The following is a 10545-nucleotide window of genomic DNA, read 5'->3' as shown; positions in this document are numbered from 1 at the left end:
AACACTCATTCTCTTCCAATATTTTAAAATAGGTTCATATCTTTCTCTCAGCATTGATACGTACTGACTCTTTATAGAATGTCTTTAGTGAAAAGAAATGATAACCCAATCTGAACTTCCTTTAGGAAACCACTTCCTTTGTATATAGTGAACACAAGGTCTGTTATAACCTTAACTTATTTTTGACTGAGATGTGAACAAATCTGATCAGTTATGAAGAAATTTAGATATAGTAAAAATTAATATTGCCATAATTAATATTTTATGTTTGAAATCAAGGTAAGGTAAGGGGTCACAAGTTAACCCTGCCAATGACCAGGCAGTGATGTGTTTGAAAGAATAAACATTTACTTTTTAAAAAAATAGCTTTATGGAGATATAATTTACATGCCATATATTTCACCTATTTAAAATATATGAATCAATGGTCTTTAACATATTCACAGATATATGCAACCATTTCCACAATCCTAGAACATTTACATCATCTCAGAAAGAAACTCTGTATACCTAAGCTATCCTACCCTACTCCTATCTCACCTCCTAACCAATCTTTCTGTCTTCACAGATTTCCATTGTGGACTTTTATATGTATGGAACCATACAGTATGACTGTGGGGACTAGTCTCATTCATCCGACGTATGTTTTGAATGCTCATTCAAGTTATAGTATATATCAGTACCTCATTCCTTTTCATTGCCAAATAGTAGCACACGTGATAGATATCCACATCTTATTTATCCATTTCTTCTTTAAAAGATGTTTGGGGCGGCGCACAAAAGCCGGGGCCCGGGTCGCGGGACCCTGGGCCCCGGGCCGAACTGCGCATAGCACGCCAGACCCCTGGAGAAACCAGGCCCAGTAAGATGCTGGGATCTGGACAGGGGTCGCACGTGGGGCACGCCAGCTGGGGCCTGGGTCACGGGACTCTGGGCCCCGGGCCGAACTGCGAGTAGCACGCCAGACCCCTGGAGAAACCGGGCCCAGAACAGAAAAAAATAAAGAAAAATATCGGAGAGGAGGTAAGAAAGCCGTTATGGATGCCAGGACACTGGAGATGCAGACAAAACTTATCTAAATGCACTGGAACTTATGGAAAAATTCGCCGTGAAAGAGGACTGCTATTTCTCTATATTGCTAAGAATCTCAGACATCACATATAAGGAGAGAGTTTAGCGGAGACCAAGGAGAAATGCGGTGTTGAAAGAGTTCTCCGCGATGGTGGTGGAGACTTGTATTCAGGAGAAGCAGAAACCGGATCTTACCAACTTTATTTTTTTGGAGAAATTACACCAAATGTCGAATGCTACCATCACGCATGCTTAGGAACACTGGACAACATTCAGAGTGGAAAAAGAGCCTGGGAAGGATTTGAAACGGTGGAGGCAGTGGCAATGCCAGTGGCCAATATTCGGGGGAGGCAGAGATCTGATACATTACAACTGGAACCTTTGAAATAATAACCACAGAGACAGTGATCGGAACCTGCTGAGGGGTTAGGCAGGCACCGGGGCCAGTGGCCGACATCGGAGCTTGCTGTGAGGCAAGGCCACTACTGAGGCCTCCGTGGCCGGGATTGGAACCTGCAGAGGGGTTAGACCGATGCTGGGGCCAGCGAGGCCGGCATTGCAGCCTGCCATGAGGCAAGGCTTGTGCTAGGGCCTCCGAGGTCGGGTCCGGAACTTGCTGAGGGGTTAGGCCGGTGCTGGGATCAGCGAGGCCGGCATCGGAGCCTGCCGTGAGGCAAGGCCAGTGTTGGGGCCCCCGAGGACGGGACCGGAGCCTGCTGAGGGGTTAGGCCGGTGCTGGGGCCAGCGAGGCTGGCATCAGAGCCTGCCATGAGGCAAGGCCGGTACTGGGGCCTCCGAGGCCAGGATAAGAGCCTGCCGAGGGGTTAGGCCGGTGCTGGGGCCAGTGAGGCCGGCATCGGAGCCTGCCTTGAGGCATGACCAGTGCTGGGGCCTCCGAGGCCGGGATCGGAGCCTGCCGAGGGGTTAGGCCGGTGCTGGGGCCAGCGAGGCTGACATCGGAGCCTGCCTTGAGGCAAGGCCGGTACTGGGGCCTCCGAGGCCAGGATAAAAGCCTGCCGAGGGGTTAGGCCGGTGCTGGGGCCAGTGAGGCCGGCATCGGAACCTGCCGTGAGGCATGACCAGTGCTGGGGCCTCCGAGGCCGGGATCGGAGCCTGCCGAGGGGTTAGGCCGGTGCTGGGGCCAGCGAGGCTGGCATCGGAGCCTGCCTTGAGGCAAGGCCGGTACAGGGGCCTCGATGCCAGGATAACAGCCTGCCGAGGGGTTAGGCCGGTGCTGAGGCCAGCGAGGCCGGCATCGGAGCCTGCAGTGAGGCAAGGCCGGTACTGGGGCCTCCGAGGCCAGGATAAGAGCCTGCCGAGGGGTTAGGCCGGTGCTGGGGCCAGCGAGGCCGGCATCGGAGCCTGCCTTGAGGCATGACCAGTGCTGGGGCCTCCGAGGCCGGGATCGGAGCCTGCCGAGGGGTTAGGCTGGTGCTGGGGCCAACGAGGCCAGCATTGGAGCCTGCCATGAGGCTAGGCCGGTGCTGGGGCCTCCGAGGCTGGGATTGGAATCCTGCCAAGGGGTTAGACCGGTGCAGGGGCCAATGGCCGGCATCGGAGCCTGGCGTGAGGCAAGTTCACTCCTGCGGCCTCCAAGGCCGGGACCAAAGCCAGCTTAGGGGTTAGACCGGTTCAGGGGCCAGCGAGACCAGAACTGGGGCCTCCCATGAGGCAAGGCCGCTGCTTGAGCCAGCGAGGTCTGGATCAATCCACTGAGTAGCCAGACCACTACTGGGACCATCAAGAGTGGGATTGGTACTTGCAACACAGCATGCACAGAGAAATATTGCAGAAAATATAAATCAGACGCTTCTCTTAATCAGCAATAACTAGGAGGAAAAGGGCAACAGGAAGAGGTTGAGCTATAGAAAGGGCCCTATAGTGAAGCAACTAATGTGACCAATCAGAGGGTATGTAATACTGGAGAACGGAGCCTCTTTAAAACGCAGGAGGTACATAAACAAATGTATCAAAGTAAATCACCAAAGAAGTGTGGGATGGAGGGAGGGGGAGGGAATGGGATGGGGCCTGGAGGAGGGCTAATTGGATGATGTGTGCTTGTATATCCTCTCAAGTCTTGTACTCCAATGTGATTGATATATGACTACAATGCACCAATTTAAAAAATAAATTAATTTTTAAAAAAGAGGAAAAAAAAAAGAAATCTAAGAGGCTATTTTTAAACCTTAAGGCCGAGAGTGAGTGAATATACTCTTTTTGACAAAACATAGTTCTGTGGTGAAATGACCAAATGGTTTAGACAGAGAGAAATATGATCTTATGAAGAAAATACTAGACTTTTACTAACTTTTCTCTAAGATCCATTCAGATGGCTGGCTTTTTACAAGATGTCAAATTCTAACCCACCAGTGTCCACCCAGACTCTAAATACACACACACCTCAATACTTGTAAAAAAATAAATAAATAAAAAATAAAATAAAATAAAAGATGTTTCGGTTGGTTTTACCTTCGTCTGTTATAAATAATGCTGCTCTAAATGTTAAATACACATTTTTGTGTTTTCATTTCTCTTGAGTTTATATCTAGGCCTGGAATTGCTGGATAATATGGTAACTTCAAGTTGAACCATTTGAGGGTTTTCCAGATCGTTTTCCAGTGCAGCTGCACCATTGTACATTCCCCGAAAGCTTAATATTAAAAATAATAGGTTTTCAAAACCCACAAAAAACACATAACCTATAATGTAGCTGAAATGTTTTTGGAATCAGCCAATCATTATTTAAATAATGTTCCTAAAGAGAGAGAGAGAGAAGATGAGAGGGAAAGGATTGGTATGTGGACTTCCAAATAACCTGGGGATTCCCTGAATGTAGCTTCCAACCCACACCCAGAAAAAAGCATCTGAGAAAAGTACTCATGGCTTAAATTACATTAGAATGTTCCAGAATTAATGAGTTATAACACAAACTTTCCATTTCATATGGTCCTGAGGAGGCTAAAATCTTTTCCAGATAAATAAATTTTCAAGATGAACTCAGGACACTTTGGGCAAAATGTAGCCCTATACTAAGATTCCACATAGGTTCAATACTTTTTGAACTATGCTTTGCAAGCATTATTTCTCCTATATGTAAAAGATTTAATTAAAATTTAAAAGTGTGCAGTGAAAAGAGGGTCTGATACAGCACATTCCCAACAGGAGGGAGCATTACAATTCAAATTGAGGGATGCCATACCTTGAGAATCTTAACCTTATTATGTTTGACTGGGATGAGGACAGCATCTTATTTTTTTAAGACACACAAATGTAGGTTTTGAGATCCAAAGTATTTGCATCCTTCTTAATTTTCTTTTCATATATTTTTTAATGCAGTGGTTTGTTCTCGAATGTTTTCACATCCTATGAGATGATAATTTAATTATTCTCTTTTCTCCTGTGACTAACCATCTCATCTGATAAGAAAATTGGTTTCCCTCCTGTTTCATATTTTGGTTAGAAATGTAAATGTAGTAAATTATTCTAGATTTTTTTCTTTTTGTGTGAAGAACAAATTATACTCCCGATGAATGTCTCTTCACTCTTGCTTAAGACTGATTACAAGTGAAATGCTGCAGAGGAGAGAAGTACTCTCATTGGTATCCAGTATTAAGTGTAATTTCACTGTTCTCTAAAGCAATTGCTTCTTCTGTATATTCCTTCAGGAACCGTGTGAAAAATGATGTTATAAAATGATGAAAGCCTTTTTCAGATGTGTAAGTTTGACTCTCTTATATGTGTCTTCTAAAGTGTGTGTGTGTGTGTGTGTGTGTGTGTGTGTGTGTGTGTGTGTAAAAAAATATTTTATTTTCATCCAACACTACTAAGTCCCCAATTTGGAAATCTGGATTTGAGGCAATGTTTTGCTGAGATTGCTATTTTTCTTTTACTTAGGTGTTCAAATTTTGTGGTTCTATGACCAGGGTCCTAAAAGACTAAAGGCCTGGTATGTGAAAACAGGCTGGGCTTCTCACTATGTAAAGGGTTCATGCAATAGCAAGTTCTTGGACCAGGTCAGATTCTGAGTAGTGTAGAGGTAACCAGAACACTTTAACCATTTTTTTTTTCTAATAACACATGCCTTGTGGAAAGTGCCCTACTCAGAAAAAAGCTCTTCTTTCATTCCAATGGGATAGTGTGTGTGTGTGTGTGTGTGTGTGTGTGTGTGTGTGTGTGTGTGTATTACTATACCAAATAAGTTAACTTGCTTAGGAGGGAAAAAGAAAAAGTATAAAGATGACCACCCCACCCTTGTCTCCCATATGTACTCATCCTAGGCTCTGTGTCTTTACGCAGCACCTGAAGCATATCAAATAACAAGTCTCCTGATCCTAAAAGAGGTTATCATTCATTATATCTTGGGGATCTTTTTATAAAATAATAAGTTTATGATAATCATTATTCATATCTATTTAACCCAGTGTGATAGTATAATATTATTTATTACTTGAAACATGCCTAAAATATAAATGCCTTTATTTATTCTAATTTCTGGATCATGAAATAGATGATCTAAATGATGTGAGTCCTTATTCAAGGTAATACTGACAATGAATGATAGTATGAGAATCCTGACCCCAAATACATTCTTCAATGACTCTTCCATACTGTTACTGGAAAAATAGTAACCAAAGAAACAAATCATCTTTTTATTATATGGAAAAGGAAACAATTGTCCAGATACACAGCTAGAGAGTGACAAAATTCAGATCAGAAGTAGAGTTTTTGAACTTGTGTTCTTCCAACTCCCAAATCACTTCTTTATTATTTTCTGGGAGATACTTACTGTTGAGTCTCACATTTAAAATCTATAATTGCAAGGGAGAAAAACATGTCCAAACTTTGGAGGCCTTGGCTTTTTGTGCAATCAACTCTTCTTTGTAAAAATATCCCTTGGGCTTAATCAGTGTGAAGATGGAAGACTGATTTTGAGGCTCCATGGTACAACTCTGGGGGAGCTGAACCAGCTTTTTCTCAGCATGGGTCTCAGGGTCTGATGACTACTTTGTTCCAGGACCTGAAGGACAGCAGCCTCTTCACCTAGATTTCCTAATGAAGCAACAGGAGGAGGCAGGTTGAGTAGTAAGGTTGCTCAACTAGGGCTTTCTCAGGAAGCAGTGGTGTAGTAAAGGATTGCTTGTTATTTCCTTAACAACAGATTTCTTGCAACCAATGTATTTCACTTCCTTTAGAGTCATCCGGTTTCTACAGTTAAAGGACAGTGGATGAATTAATGATGCATTAACAGGGATCCTTTCCACTGTAAGTGACAGAAAACAATGTAAACTTGTTAATGTAAAATGACGTTCATTTAGGTGATGTCTTCAATGGTAGGGTTCTTTGAGTTATGTTTTGACAAGTGGCTCAGACGGTCACACCAAGAGCTGAGTTTTTTTCTGCCCTCTGTCTTTGGCTTCTCCCATATTAGCCCCATCCTCAGACACATGATTCCGTTCTAAAAAATAAGATGGTGATTTCTGCTCAGTTCATATACTATGGGGGGAAATAAACTGCTTTCCAAATAGATGAAACAAAATCCTGGAATGATATCTCAGAGGTTCATATTCCCTTAATCTGAACCAGTCATTTTGTCTAAGTTTCAACTTCTGGGAAACCACTGAAACTACCTCATGAGGAAATAAGGGCATGGGAGTCCTGGATTGAAACGACCTGAGTTGTTTTCACGGTTATATAGCCTCTGTGCAGGCCATTTACCTCTTTAGGGGGAATAAATTACCTCCAATGAATGTTCCAGTTGTAACATGATAGTTTTTAATTTGTGGAATATTTTGTGTTTAGAGAGTTGAACAGCACTGATTATCTAATGCAAGATAACCCAAGAAGGGTTTTAGGTAAAGGTTGCATGCTTTACCCATGGAACCTAAAGAAGAGAGAAAAGGGGAAGGGGCTATGTTAACCATGCTAAAATGAATATTAAATTCAGGGGAGCTATCAAGCTAAATTAAACCATAGGTTGTTAAAAAATAATGAAAGATCCATCCATTTCCCCACAAATGATTTGTGTTTTTCTTTATGACTGGGGAGAATTTTGTTGTGTATATATCCCATAATTTTGTAATCCATTCATCTGTTGATGGACATCTTGGCTGGTTCCATAGTTTGGCAATTGTGAATTGTGCAACTATGAACATATATACCCATGCATTAGTTTGGTAGTTTGGTTTCTATTCTTTAGATACTCAGAAGTGGTATTGCTGGATCATAAGGTAGGTTCGTTTCCATTCTTTAGAGAATTCTCCATACTATTTTCCAAAGTGGTTACACTAATTTTCAATCATACCAATAATGTATTAGAGTTCCTACTTCTCCACATCCTTGCCAGCACTTGTTGTTTGTGTTTTGAATGATTGCCTTTCTAATTGGAGTTAGGTAAAATCTCAGGGTAGTTTTGATTTGTATCTCTCTCATTGCTAGTGATGAAGAGCATTTTTATACATTTATGGGCCATTCAAATTTCTTCTTTTGTGAAGTGTCTATTTAGTTAACTTGTCCATTTTTTATTGGGTTATTTTTTTCTTAGCACTGAGTTTCTTGAGTTCTCTTTATATTCTAGGTATTATGTTAAGTGAGATTAGTCAGTCACAAAAAGTAAAAAATTGATTGATATCCATAATATGCAGAAACTAGGGATAAAAAGGGTTATAGAAAGAACTCTAGGCAAAAAATTAGAAACCAGAGAAGCAAATAAGGCAACATAACTAATGGGACTGGGAGGGGAGAAGATGAAAATTCCCAAATGTACGTAACGTGCATTCTCAAACATATCAAAGTCCATAGACCAAACATTAGAAAGAGGGAGGGGGGGAGAATAGGGTGAACACTGAGAAAGGGTTAAATGAGTCATTTTGGCATGTATGCCTCTCCCACCTCTATGCTATTAAGATCTATGACTACAATGCACCAATAAAAAATAAAAATAAAAAATGAAAGAATACTGGGCAGCTTAAATTACAAAAAATATTTACTGCATTTATAATCTGGCCAGCCATGATCATGCATGCCTGTAATCTCAGTACTTCAGAGGCTGAGAGAGGAGGATTGTAGGTTTGAGGACAGCCTCACCAATGTAGTAAGACTCTCACCAACCTATTAAGACCCTGTTTCAAAACAAAAAATTAAGAAAAGAAAAGGGCTGATGGTGTAGTTTTGAGTTAGAATTCCCTAGGGTTCAATTGCCACTAACACACACACACACACACACACACACACACACACACACACAATCAGAAGCCAGTGTATACAGTGTATACTAGTGATTAAAAAGGTTAAACAATTAAGTGATTTAAATAATTAAAAATTGATATTGCCCTGAACTGTGCCACTGTCATTAAGGGATTGGACTTCCAAAATTCTAGGACTTTGTATTCAAGATAAAGCTTCCTCCAGTTGTCATTAATCATGAACTAAATCATGCCCTACCTCTTCTGAGAAAAATAAACACTTCTTTGTAAATTTTAATTTAATTGTGGCCTATATTTTGTTGCTATCAGCATTGATTCTACGGTACAATTTATTCTTATGACATGAAGACTTTCTCTTCTCCTTTTCTTGGGAATGCTTTATAGACATGTAGGTGCAGCCATCCTTGGCATGACCTTACAGTATCACCACCACTCTAGATTAATGCCTCCTTTATTCCACAGTAATTCTCTTCCTTTAATTGCTCAGTTTGTTATTATGTCTTGGATCTTAAATGTTCCCAAAAGGTTCGTGAGTTGAAGGTTTGGTCTTTAGCTGGTGACACTACTGGAAGATAGTAGAAACTTGAAAATCTGGAGTATAGTTGGAGGAAGTTGGGCCATTAAGAGCAGGTATGTACCCTAGATGAGTTTATTGGGATCCTGATCCTCCTCCCTCCTCCTCCTCTTCCTCCTCCTCCTCTTCATCCTCCTCCTCCTCTTCCTCCTCCCCTCCTCTCCCTTATCCTCCTCCTTCTACTCCTCCTCTTCCTCCTTTTCTTCTTCCTCCTTCTTCCTTTCTTCTCTTCCCTTCCCTTCTCTTCTCCCTCCCTCTCTCCCTCCCTCCTTCCCTTCTTCCTTCCCTTCCTCCCTTCTCCTTCCCTGCCCTGATATTCTGCCTCACCACAGGCCCAAAATGATGAGGCCAAGTGATCCTAGACTGAAACCTCAGTAACCATGGAACAAAATAAATCTCTCTTCCTTTTAAGTTGTTTGTCTCAGGTGTTTTATTTTTTTCATAGTGACAGAAAGCTAGCCTATTTGGATCATCTTTTGCTTTTTTGAATGCTTTTAGTCCCTTTTATATACTTTCCTTCATCGGCTTATGTTTTAATGTTGCTATCTTTTAGGCTGCTACACAAGACCCACTTCTCATCCCAACTTTTTATTGTCCCCATGCATTTAAACCTACTCCTGTAGTTTTAATTATCTGTCATTTTCTGAGAACTGTGACAGCTTTGTTTTTCATCCTAGTCAAATCCCTTTCCTGAACCCTGTGTGTACTTGTTTACCATATTTGTCTACTTGAATTTTTATCATCACTTCAAACTCCAAATATCCAAAATTAAAGTCATAAAAGTCATAACTTTTCTCTATCTCTTCTTAACTAAACCAACCTGTTTGTCTTTATCCAGGACTTTCTAAGTAAATGGTCTCATCATCCAGTTGCCAGAGTCCAGAACCTAAATTCATTCTAGCTTCTCCCTCTTCTATGTCCAAATGGTAAAGTTTTATGAATTCTGCCTCTTATGTTTATCTTAAAGTTGTTCATTTAAGCCCTATATCAAGATACTAGTTTAAAGCCACCATCTTCTCTTGTCTTCAACTCTTCAGAGATCTATCAATTGCTCTTTCTGTTATCATTTCTTACCATGCCCCATTCCTTCCCCTATTCTATTTCTTGGTCCTGTAAGAAACTTTCATGAAAGCCAGAAGAAATGGGGACTCTCTACTGCCCTTATTTAAAAACTACCAGTGATTGCTTTTAGTGTTTAGTATAAAATGATATTCTTAAAGCAGTTTCTCATGATGTATTCCCCATCTACCTTCCTTGCATTTTTCACAACATATTCCTGCTTTCATTTACAGCTCTGGCCTTCCTAGAGATGGAAACTATTTTATAAAGAATGGAAATGTCACCAGATATGGTCGTGCATGCTTGTAATCCCAGCATTTGGGAAGCTGAGACAGGAGGATTATGGTTCAGGGCCAGCCTCAGCTACTTAATGAGGCCCTTTGCAACTTAGTGAGACCATGTTTCAAAATAATCAAAATAAAGAATAAAAAATAGGGCTTGGGATGTAGCTTGGAGGTAAAATGCCCCTGGGTTCCATCCCCATTACCACACACACAAAAAAAAGAATAGAAATGTCAAAACAATCTAGTGTCCATTTTAAACATGCCAAAGGGGTTGAGGAGATTTTTTTTTATTAAGGCTAATGACATAGGAGAAAATCACATTCTAATTAAATTGTGTTAAAATGTTGCATTTTAA

Source organism: Muscardinus avellanarius (genome assembly GCF_963383645.1).
Source record: "Muscardinus avellanarius genome assembly, chromosome: 4".
NCBI lineage: Eukaryota > Metazoa > Chordata > Mammalia > Rodentia > Gliridae > Muscardinus > Muscardinus avellanarius.
Note: the sequence above shows the minus strand (reverse complement) of the source record.